At 39.9% G+C, this 12,158-nt stretch overlaps 1 protein-coding gene and 1 pseudogene across 4 annotated transcripts in view; both read left to right on the top strand.

Annotated features, from left to right (window-relative positions):
* Znf609 (zinc finger protein 609) overlaps positions 1-12,158 on the top strand; it is a 205,607-nt gene that overhangs the window by 32,492 nt on the left and 160,957 nt on the right. The window lies entirely within an intron of this gene.
* The window catches only part of LOC110344100 (protein dpy-30 homolog pseudogene), a 45,408-nt pseudogene that overhangs the window by 5,789 nt on the left and 27,461 nt on the right, over positions 1-12,158 (top strand). Inside the window, exon 2 of the transcript XR_015446502.1 lies at positions 1-12,158. This exon is cut by the window's right edge and continues 27,461 nt beyond it. The product of XR_015446502.1 is annotated as a protein dpy-30 homolog pseudogene (transcript).

The following is a 12,158-nucleotide window of genomic DNA, read 5'->3' on the forward strand; positions in this document are numbered from 1 at the left end:
TATTGGCTGGGCTTCTACCCATATGCTGTACCCCTGAGCTACACTCCACCTCCACCTTGTACCCCGTGTTTTTGTTGTTTTTTGTTTGTTGGGCTTTTTTTGAGATGTTCTCACAAAGTTGCCCAGGCTGGCTTCAAACTTGTGATCCTCCCGCCTCACTTCCCCAAGTAGCTGGGAATACAAGCATGTGCACTTTGCCTGGCAGTCCTTGCTTTTTGAGCATTTACAGCTCACCACCTACAGCAGAGTTCCTGCAGATGTGTTCTATAAAACCATGTATATCACCTCCTCTGAGTTTCAAAAATGCAGGTAATCTTGGCTCTTTCCCAGATGTGCTGTGCTTCCATGTCTCTCCAGAAAATCGCTATATATCATTGACATTGTCTTTATGAAGTAGTTATTAGGATCTTAAATACCAGCCTCCCAAATTTTAATTTCACAGAAATTCTTATGTATGATTTAATGGTTAAGAGTATACTCTGTAGCCAGACTATTTGGGTTTATATCCCTGCTCTGCCACTTACTGAGTAATCTTGACCATTTTACTAAACTGCTGTATTTTCTCATCTGCAAAATGAGGAAAATACTAGTCTGTACCTAATGCTCTTGGGAGATATCAGTTCAGATAAAACACTTAGAACAATATCTGGTACACTGGAAACATTTGATAAATATTTTTAAAATGTCTATCTGTGCGAAGTAATAATAGGGTGAAGTATAACAACATTCCATATACAGGAAGCCCAATATGAACAGATAAACATGTTGGCTAAGATGTCAGAACTATGCTCAGAAGAAGTTCCAAACCTGGGCTGGGAAATCTGTATGCTAGTGATATGTTCCAAAGCCTGTGGTATTTATAATTGGAGGTGGGGTAGAGACCAGAAATAGGCTTCAGGGGATTTTGAAGTGGCCTCATTGAATTTCAGATTTCATATGAATTGGGAGTCCGTTTTGGCCACATTCCTGGTGTGAGGTTGGGTATGCTGGAAGGATGTAGCTGTGGGTCTGCCAGTGTATGCAGTCTCATGGACCCTGGAAGAGCGTTCAGTGTTTTTCTTTCTGCACAAGAGTGCCTGGAAAAATCTTAAGTCCCAGTTCTTAATTTTCCTACCGCAGTGTGAACTTGTATTTTTGCCATTGGGCATAAGAGCTTTTCCCAGTAGAGCTGATCCGGGGAGGCAGCAGGGCTTGGGCTTTCAGGCTAGAGGTGGCAGTAACATACACAGCTGAGTTCCTGCCTCTGCTGGCTGGCTGTGCCCTCCTCTCTGTGGTTTTCACTCTTCAAGCCATGCTTGAGTAACCTGCCTCCAGACCTGCTGACAGGGCCGTGTTCAGAGGCCTTGGAAATTACACTGTTCATTTCCTTATCATCCCCTGACCCGCAGTGCAGAGCCTTCTGGTGCAGGAACAAGGCAGAAAAAATGCAGACAGCTCCCAGCCAGCGTGTGTCAAGAGCTACAAAGAAGGAAATTGGACTTGCTCACTTAAAAACCATAGGGTTAGGCTTTGATTTTTGGTTCCTGCAGAGAGTTATTTGTGTGTGAGAGCCTGTTTTATCCCTGTGTATTGAAAAGCTGTGGATGGCAAAGCTGTGGAGGATGAGCATCTGAAAGCAGGAACAGAGGGAAGATTGCTTTTCTCTTCAGTTAATTTCCCAGTTGTACTATTGGGATGGGCTGGGAAGCATTAGCATCAGGAAGGTGCCAGACCTTATTAATATTTTAAAATATATTTCTCTCGGTACAGTTTAGTCATGGTTGAGAGGACCCTCACAAGACTCTTCCTTGGCTGGCTGAGGAGACATTTATAACAGAGCCTTTTCCCTGAAGTCGTTCATCCTTGATGACATTGGCATAATCAATATTTAAGCTACCTAAGAAAGTATAGACTGACTCAGTCTTGGGTAAAAGAAATAGCTCTTTTGAGATGAAGATAGTGTGACAAAAGAGAAACAGGGATTTAGAGCATTCTTAGATGTTCTGCTTATACGGCAAAATTCTATTTTAAGAGCCTATCTTAAGCCGGGCATGGTGGCACATACCTGTAATGGCAACACTGGAGAGGTTGAGGCAGGAGGATCCCGTGAGTTCCAGGCCGACCTGGGCTACATAGTGAGTTCAGGGCCAGCCTGAACTACAAAGGGAGACCCTGCCTCAAAAAACCAAAAAAGAGCCTATCTTCATTTGGAGGGTTGGTATTACAAAAACAGTCTACTTCTTTTTCTTTTGGTATCTCTCTTGCCTTAGAAACCCCACAGGAAAGATTTTTCAGACCAACCAGATGAAATATGGATGGTAGAAAGTTTTTTGTGTTTTTAAAACAGGGTGATCCAGGCTGATCTTGAGCTTGCTATGTAGCCCAATCTGGCCTCTGACTTGGAACCCTATCTCAGCCTTCCAAGTGCTGAAATTACCACTTTGGCTGCCATTCCCGACCCAGCAAAAAGTACTTGAACAGTCTACATGCATTGTGTCCTAAATTATTCTTTTCCTGAATTTCCACTGCCTTAATGTCATCAGTGCCATTGGAGCCTTTGTGAGGTAGGAGGGAAGAGGAGAAAGAGAGGGAAGGAGAGAAAAAAGAGAGGAAAGGAAAGGAGGATCCTGTAGCTTTTAGACCCTGGAGGTGTTTTTGTTGTTGTTGTTTGTTGTTGTTTTTGTTTTTTGTTTTTGTATTTTTGGTACCAGGGATCAAACTCAGGACCTTGGCGCTTGGGAGGCAGGCTTGGGCCACTGAGTTAAATCCCTGGCCCACCTGGAGGTGTTTTTAAGCCTCTTTCTTATTGAAAATACTCTATTGAGAAGTATTTTCACATGAAGTGATAGCTAAAGTGAGAGATTTCTTTTCTCTTATAAAACAGCAACCCCTGTACCATTAACATCAGCAGCTTTTGAGAATTTGTTAAAATTTCAAATCTCAAATCTCATTCCAGACCTCCAAATCAGAAACTTTAGGCTTGAGATTTAGCAATTTGTGTTTTAACATTAGCTGCCTTGCTGATTGTTTCAGAACCACTATGATACACCACCTTTCTATTTTAATCAGAATGAAAGGCTGGGCGTGGTGGCACACACCTATAATCCCAACACTCAGGAGGCTGAGGCAGGAGGATTGCCTCCTTCGAGGCCAGCCAGCTGAGGCTATGTAATGGGTCCAAGGATAGCCTAAACTACACAGTGAGACCCTGTCTCCACACAAAAAAATAAATGAAGCCAGATATTGTGATGCACGTCTGTAATCCCAGCACCCTGGGAGGCTGAGTTAGGAGTATCTCAAGTTCGAGCCCAGCCTGGGCAGTTTAGTGACTTAGCAAGACTCTACCATAAAATAAAAAGAGGTGGAGATGTGGCTCAGTACAAAGGCCCTGGCTTCAGTCCCCACAAACTGAAAATGAAAATTTACAAAAACTTTAAAGGATTAAAAGCCTTGGGGGCTGAGGATGTAGCTCAGAGGCACAGCATCTGCCTGGCAAGCGAAAGGTCTTGAGTTCAATCCCCGATACCAAAAAAACCCTTGGACAGTAGGGTGATTTTTTTTTTCTTTGCTGTCCAGATAAAACTTTTATTTTTTGTGAACAAATTGATAGATACCTAAAGTTGGAAGGAATATCTAAGATTTGGGACTTTGAGGGGAGAAGATAAATTCAAATTACCTTTCTAAGCTTCACCTTTCTCATCAGTAATGTGGAAATAATAGTATTAACTTTGTATGGTTATTGTGAGAATTAAATGAGATGAAAGTTAATTATTCAGCACAGTGCCTTAATACTGTAAGTACTCAAAAATTGTTAGCTGGGGGTGGTGGTGCACACCTGTAATCCCAGAACCTGGGGAGGCTGAGACACGAGAATTGCAAGTTTGAGCTAAGCATGGGTTAAACAAGACCCTGTCTCAAAATTTAAAAATAATAATAATAAAAAGCCTGGAGATGTAGCTTAGTGCAAAGGCCCTGTGTTCATTCCCCAGTACTATTTTTTAAAATTATGGTTATAGGGCCTGGGATTTAGCTCAGTGGTTCTGCCACCTGCTTTGAAAGCACAGGGTCCTGAGTTCTATCCCCAGTACCAAAAAAAAAAAAAATAGTTATAGTCCCAGCTGCTTGGAGGCAGGAAGATCATTTGATCCTAGGAGTTTGAGGCCAGTTTGAGCAATAGAACAAGCCCCTGTATCCCAAAAACCTTTTGTTATTTTTTTTAAATTTTTTTCCAAAATTTTAAAAAAGAAAGATAGTTGTTATCAATGTTATTACTCTCGTGTGTTTTTTTGGTTTTTTTGTGGTACTGAGGATCGAACTCAGGACCTTATGCTTACGAGGCAGGTGCCATACCACTGAGCTAAATCCCTGGCCCATTCGATGTTATTAGTCTTAAACTATTCGGTGCAAGGTCATTGTCAAATTAGGGAGAAAACCTGTTCTTAAGAGACTTTGAAGTTCATTCCCTGAAGTCTTTGGCAAATGTGAATTTATGAAAGATAATATTTTATTTCCTACTGATTTCCATGAAGGGTAGGGGGAGAGATTGATTCAGAGCAGATAGAGCCATTGAGGTTTGGGGCTTACTGTTTGGTTGCTTTAGGACTGTTTGTTGGACTTCTTTGGGTAGAGGCCTGGTCTCAGGTTAAAAAAACCACAGCTCTTACTTAACCATTGTCCATTAAAATCAGTTTCTTTTTTGTATAATTAATATGTTAATAATTTTAAAACTTTTTAAACATTTGTTTCTTTGGTATTTCACCAACTCCTACATTATTTTCCTAAGATTTGAAATAGAGGAAACACAATTATTTTAGTTTAGAAAGGTTTAAAAAATCCTCCTAAAGTGTGGACTTTTGAAAGGAGTAACACGAGTAGATTGAATAGCTGGGAGAATGAGGTTGGAGAAACTTCTGTTTTTTGGGGTTTTTGGTACACAGGAATCGAACTTGGGTCCTTGTGCTTTTGAGGCAGGCAGCGGAACCACTGAGCTAAATCCCTGGCCCTGAGAAAGTTCTGTTTTACAAACCTATCACTAGCTGCAAGAAAAGAGAAGAAAAAAAGCAGTTTCAAAATTTTTAGAGGAATTTTTTTTCTTTTTTTTTTTTTTTTGAGACAGGATCTTTCTATGTAGTTCAGGCTGGCCTCAAACTGTGTACCCCAGGCTGGCCTCATTCACAGTTGATCCTCCTGCCTCAGCCTCCCCAGTGCTGGGATTACAGGTGTGTGCCACCACGCCCAGCTTTAGAAGAAATTTTTAACCTGAAATATTTGTTGTCCATCAAGAGAATATAATTTGACTGTGGCTGAAAAATAAATTCTAATTCCTTTTAAAATGTAAGACCACTTGGTTACATCCCTGGTGACAAATACTAGATTATATTTTGATGACAGATCTGGGTATTAGGTTTTTTTGGGGGGGCCCTCTTTTTGTTTGGGAATGAGTTCTTTTCATTTTAAAATGCTTTTCCTTAATGGGTACCCAGCTCACCAAGCTCGAGTTGGTATTTACTGGGCGATAGTTTCTTCAGAAATCAGGTACTTAAGAGAAACCACCAGCAGTGTGAAGAGACAACCCACAATGTGGGAAAAAATCTTCACCTGCTTTTCCTCAGACAAAGGTCTACTATCTCAAATCTATAAAGAACTTAAAAAGATCAGACCTCCCAAATTTAAAGACCCAATCCAAAAATGGGCATCTGAAATGAACGGACATTTCTCAGACAAGGAAGTAGAAATAGCAAATAAATACATGAAAAAATGTTCAACATCACTGGTCATTAGAGAGATGCAAATGAAAACAACGCTGAGATTCCACCTCACTCCAGAAAGAATGGCTGCTGTCATGAAATCAACCAATAATAAATGCTGGCGGGGCTGTGGGGAAAGAGGAACCCTGTTCCACTGCTGGTGGGAGTGTAGACTGGTGCAAGCACTGTGGAAATCGGTATGGAGATACCTCCAAGAACTAGGACTGGAAGTCCCATTTAAGCCTGCTATTCCACTGCTGGGGATCTTCCCCAAAGAATTAAAAGAATCATACCACAGTGATATATGTGTGCCCATGTTCATAGCAGCACAGTTTGTGATAGCTAAAACTTGGAAACAGCCCAAATGCCCATCAACTGGGAGACTGGATAAAGAAAATGTGGGTTTTTTTATAAAATGGAGTACTACTCAGCCATAAAAAATGAGAAATTAGAGACATTTATAGCTAAATGGATGCACATTGAGGCAATACTCTTAAGTGAAATAAATAGGACACACATGTATAAATACCGAATAGTTTCTCTAGTGTGAGAAACTGAAAGTGTAAATGGGGACTAAAATGTATGATAGGTAATGTGAAATAGGAAGAAAAGGGGCAAAGGGGAAGGAGATGGGAGGGGTAGGGGGAAGGAGGTGGGAGGGGTAGGGGAAAGGAAAGAAGGGAATGGAATTAATATGAGAAAATGGAAAAATAGAAACAAAATCTTTGTAAATAGGGAGGAATGGAGGGGCTGAAGGGAGGGCTGGGCAATGGTGAAAGATGGGAACCAAGAGAGATTATGTAAAGGTGCAAATTTCCAATGATGAATGTCATTATATTGTACACCTAAAATGTACCAATGATTAGAATGAATAATCGATAATGCAAAATAGGAAGAAAAGCTCCAAAGGGGTAGGGGTAGTAGGGTCAGGGGAAAGGAAAGAAGGAAAAGGAAAAATGCTGAGAAATGGAAAAAATGGAAATAAAGTCTTTGTAAATAGGGAAGGGTGGAGGGGGTGAAGGGAGGGCTAGGAATGGGGAAAAAATAAGAACCAAGATACATCATGTAAAGGTACAAGTTCCCAATGAGAAATGTAATTGTGTCTTATACCTAAAATGTACCAATAAAAGAATTTAAGAAAAAAAAAAAAAAGAAAAGAAATCAGGTACTTAGCACTGCAGTGGATCAAGCCCTGGTGAAAGGTACAGAAAGTGTTGGAGGAAAGAGTTACACAAACCCACCATGCACCATCCAGAGTAGCCTAAAGTTAGAGAAATTAACAATCAGGCTAGAGGCTCTTGGTACTGAGACTTCTCAGCATAGGGCATGTATCAAAATCACTTCCTGAGCTTTATGAAGTACAGGTCCCCTGCTGAAGTAAAATCTATGGGGCCAAGCATGGTACTGTTTAAGTTGCTAGAGGCTTTGAATGTTCTTCTTGATGGAAAACCACTAGACTTTGGCTTCACTATATAGCGCTCCTTTGGGAATCTCACCACTCCCTACCCAGCAAACTCTGGAAGTTGTTTTTACTTTTTGCCATTTGCAAATGGAGCTATGCCCTGCCCTGTCCATGTCAGGTGGTTCTCAGGTGTCTTACATAGTGTGGCATGCTCAGTTTTCTCCACCTCTGCATGCTTATGTTGGGGTGTGTCATGTAGGAATAATACTGTTGTGAACCTAACTTCTCAATTTCCCCTTAACTGGAGAATAACTATTGAATTTCTCTCTTTCTTCTTCTTCCCTCCCTCCCTCTCTCCCTCCCTCTTCCTTCCTTCCTTCCTTCCTTCCTTCCTTCCTTCCTTCCTTCCTTCCTTCCTTCCTTTCTTTCTTTCTTTCTTTCTTTCTTTCTTTCTTTCTTTCTCTTTCTGGTACCAGGGATCAAACAACTATTGAATTTCTGACAGTTACAAATCTTTAAAGTATACCATCCATATCAGCATTCATTGTTCAGTTTTAAAATTCTAATTCAAAAAATTTTAGGCAAGTTTTGACTAAATATATTTGTCTTCTGTAGGTAAGTTGTGGGTATTTTTGTGTAGATTAGTAGGGATTTGGATAATGAGTTTTATTAATCCAAAAGCAGGGTTTTTTTTTTTCTCATTGGTGTGTGAATGCATTTCTGTGCTTAAATTGGATGACGTATTCCTCATTTTTCTGGAAAATTGTGACATTCCAAAATAAAATAGTGCTGTTGTGTATAAAAGACCTTATTCCTGAGTCCACTGCTGGACACATTGAAAGTAAACATGCTGTTTTAGGAAGAGAAAACAGTACCTCACAGAAACAGAAAAAAAAACCCTATCTTTTAGTTCTTTGTTGTCATCTTTGTTTTTTGTGGTATTGGGGATTTAATCCAGGACTTTCAGAGTAAGCTACATTCCCAGACCTTTTTCTCTTTTTTATTTTGAGACAGGATCTCACTAAGTCAGATACTCAAGCTGGGGATCCTCCTGCCTCAGCCTCCCAAAGTGCTAGGATTACAGGCATGTACCACCGTGCTCAGCTAATTTTTTTGTTTTGAATAAACACAGTTTCTTTGAAGTCAAGAAGCAAGTTAAAAGATTTAGGGGATAAAGTATTCCCTGTTAGGATTTTAAATCTCAAACTTAAGTAAGTAATTATGCTAATTGTTATCAGAGATGGAGACATACTTACATACACAGTGAATTCACTTAAAAACATTGTGGAACAAGGCATGGTGGCACACTTCTATAATCCCAGCACTCAGAAAGGAGGATTACAAGTTCAAGAACAGCCTGGACAATTTAGCAACTTAGTGAGACCTGTCTCAAAATTAAAAAATTTAAAAATCAAGAGTGGAGATGTAGCTCAGTGCAGAGGGTCTGGGTTCAGTCCCCATTACTGCAAAAGAAAAACAAAAGCATATATTGTGGAATGGCATGTTTTGGTCAGAAATTATTATTCTCATTATTTTATTTTATTTTATTTTATTTTATTTTATTTTATTTTTTGGTATCAGGGATCAAATTTGGGACCTTGCACTTTTGAGGCAGGTAGTGGAACCACTGAGCTAAATCCCTGGCCCCTATTCTTAAAATTTTAAAATATGAGTTTTAGTACTAGTACATGTATTACTTACACTTTCAGAATTTATAGTAACCTATACTTATTTATTATTTATTTAGGGATTTTTTGTTTTTCTTTTTTTGTTTTTTTTTGAGACAAAGTCTTGCTGTGTAGTTCAGGCTGACCCCAAACTCATTATGTAGCCCAGACTGGCCTCAAACTTGCAGTGACCTTCCTGCCTCAGCCTCCTGAGTGCTGGGATTAAGGTGTGTGCCACCATCCCCAGCTTTGTCTATACTTTAGATGGGTCTTTCTTTGGATTTTGGAGTATTTCAAATGCATATACCATTAGTTACTAGGACAAAAAAATTGACATATGTAGGGAGAAGTCACCAACCATACAAAATGACTACACATCAGGCCCTGGGATTTAACTCAATGGCACTGTGCCTGTCTTGCAAGGGCAAGGTCCTGAGTTCGATCCTTGCTACTGGAAAAAAAAAAGGAAAGAAAGCTACTGTGTTCAAAATGACTACACATCAAGCCAGGTGTGGTGTCGCATCCCTGTAATCCCCGCACTCAGGAGGCTGAGGCAGGAGGATTGCTGTGAGTTCAAGGCCAGTCTGAACTTTTATAGCAAGACCTTGTTTCAAATAACCCCAAAAAAAAGACTACATATCTATTTACACCATATTAGGCTAGAGTAGATTTTTTTTTTTTTACACAGTACTGAACTTTGCACTGAGCCACATCTGTGGCTCTTTTTTTGTTTTTCTTGTTTTGAACAAGGTTTTGCTAAATCACAGAATTACCCAGGATGGGCTCAAACTTAGGATCATTCTACCTCAGCCTTTGGAGTGCTAGGACTACAGGCCTGGGCCACCATGCCCTATTTAGCCTAGATCTTAATTCAGTCAGTGTGCAGATTCCTGAACATCTGGTAGAGTGTCTGTTTTAAATAAAATATGCCATAAGGCATTTCTCATTTTGCTTATACATGTGTGCTGGACTGGGGATGCAAGATTTGAAATCAGACAGGCTGACTGCTTATTACATTCTCACAAAGAGCCTGAGAAACTCATTCTCTTTTGTTTTCCTTAGGTATCTGTCCTGCCCTTTCCCATCTCTTACAGGGATCAGATTCTGAAGTCAGAGTGAGGCACTTGGGAACTACCCTTCAGAATTACTTAGGATGGCATTATGGTGGAGATTGATGTATCAGCTCCCTAAATTCAGCAGGACCAATTTTTTGTCCAGGATTGAAAATAAACCATAATTCCTTCACTTGAGATCTGATGTAAAAGTTGGCTTGTGTTTGTGAATGCATTGCTGAAAAATATGTATTTGTAAATACTAGAATTTATTCAAAGCCTATCATAATATGTTTGAGAGGTACATGGGGCTGGACACCAGATTAACTCAACAGACTGTTTAAGTCTCCCATCTCTGGCTTCCTCCAGGGCATATAGTCAATGACTGGAATTGCTGTAAGGCCCAGACCATCCAATTTGTTATTGTCATTGTTGTTTTGCCATCTACATATAGTTGATTTTATTATGATAGATGTGTATATCCAGTTATGTTAAGTGTACAAAGTTGTTTTATGATAGAAGAAATCTCAGAATCCAGATTATCTCCTTATCTACAGTTCCATGAGTAGAGTCTGGCAAATTATAATGATTATTATTTTATATATTTAGTTTTTAATTCCAACCATCATGTTCTCCATAATATCTGTGAATTCATTCTTTTTGTGTTCCTGTAGTCCAGTGATGGCAAACCTTTTAGAGACCAAGTACCCAAACTACAACCCAAAACCCACTTATTTATTGCAAAGTGCAACATTGCAATTAAACCTGAATACTGAGGTTTTAATTTAGAAAAAGCAGCTGTTATCCCATACTTGGCTGGTATGCCATCAGAGAGGACTGTGGATGCCTGCTGCAGCATGCGTGCCATAACTTTACCACCACTGCGTTAGTCAGTGACGAAATAAGACCATTTCTATGTGATAAGGTCAGGCAGGCAAAAGGAACAACAGAGCTCTTCTACCAACATAAATATTTCTAAACCTAGCTTCCCTTTTCTTAGGCCCAGTGTTTTTGGTAGCTCCTATGGAGTACCACTTTCTAAGCTTTTCTGACTTTCACTAGAATCTAAACAGCACTTTTTTTTTATCCTTTTGTGATTTTATTTTGTATTTCTGAAATTCATTTTTATAATTGTTTGCCCTGCCTTATATTTGGTTATACATAGACTTAGGAAGGGCTCCACCCTCCTCCTCAATTGTTAAGTAGTTAACCAGGAAAAAGCAGTTATTTTTTTATGTTCTACCTTTAGCATTCATTAATATTCTGGACACAACATTGTCAAGAAAATCAGTATACTACTTTTTTTTTTTTTTTTTTTTAGTATACTACTTTTGCAAATGAGGTTTTATCCACAGTTCAGAATTGCTGTTAGCTACTGCTTAGAAATGACACTGCTGTGAATGGTGTGCCTTATTTGAAGGCTTGGTGCCACTGTTATACTTTACCTGTGTGTTAGTGAAAGCTTTTGGACAGATATTGCATTTGCCCTGTAGAACTAGAGAGACAGTAGTTTTCATGTCGAAAAGCTAAAAAAAAATGAGTTGGGGTATAGGCCACTGCAGCATCACTAAAGGAAAAGAACAGTTTGCCATTCCTAGGGAAGCAGTTTGGCCAGGGCAAAGACCCAGAAATGGAAATTATAACCTTATTGATTTGAGGAGCTCTTGGTGTTCCCTGGATCAAACTCAGGATCTTGCGGTTGCAAGGCAGGCACAGTACCACTGAGTTAAATCCCTGGCCTGGAGCTTTTTTCAAACAGGGAGAGGAGTAGAAGAGAGGAGAGTTACAGCTTAAAATAATGTCACCTCCAAACCCTTTAATCACCCCCTTAGGCCTAAGCAAGTGGATGTCTTCATATCACGGCAGACAAGCTGTTCACAAGGTAAGTGAGGACTGCCTCTAGTTTGTATTCAGTTAGTGACATTAGGTGGCATTCAGGACAGAACAGAGTAGGGAAGGATAGTGGGAAAAAAATACTCAGTAACATTTTCTTTGTTTTTTGTTTTTGTTTTTGAGACAGGGTCTCTCTATGTAGTTCAGGCTGGCCTTGAACTCACTATGTAGCCCAGGCTGGCCTTAAACTCATGTCAGTTCTCCTGCTTCAGTGACCTCAGTCCTGGGAATAGGCATGCACCACCACGCCCAGCCCCCAGTGACATTTTCATATCTGACTAAAATTGTCAAATTTCTCCTTTGTTTTTATTCCCTAACCACATTTCACCCTCCTTCCTGTTCCGTATCTAATAACCCAAAAGCAGGGAAAAAAGAGCCAGGCAAATCCCACTTTAATTCTTTGCATAGAATTTTGGTC

The sequence above is a fragment of the Heterocephalus glaber genome, unplaced genomic scaffold, assembly GCF_053883595.1.
Source record: "Heterocephalus glaber isolate CG9 unplaced genomic scaffold, H.glaber_assembly_v1.0 deba00001689, whole genome shotgun sequence".
Lineage (NCBI taxonomy): Eukaryota > Metazoa > Chordata > Mammalia > Rodentia > Bathyergidae > Heterocephalus > Heterocephalus glaber.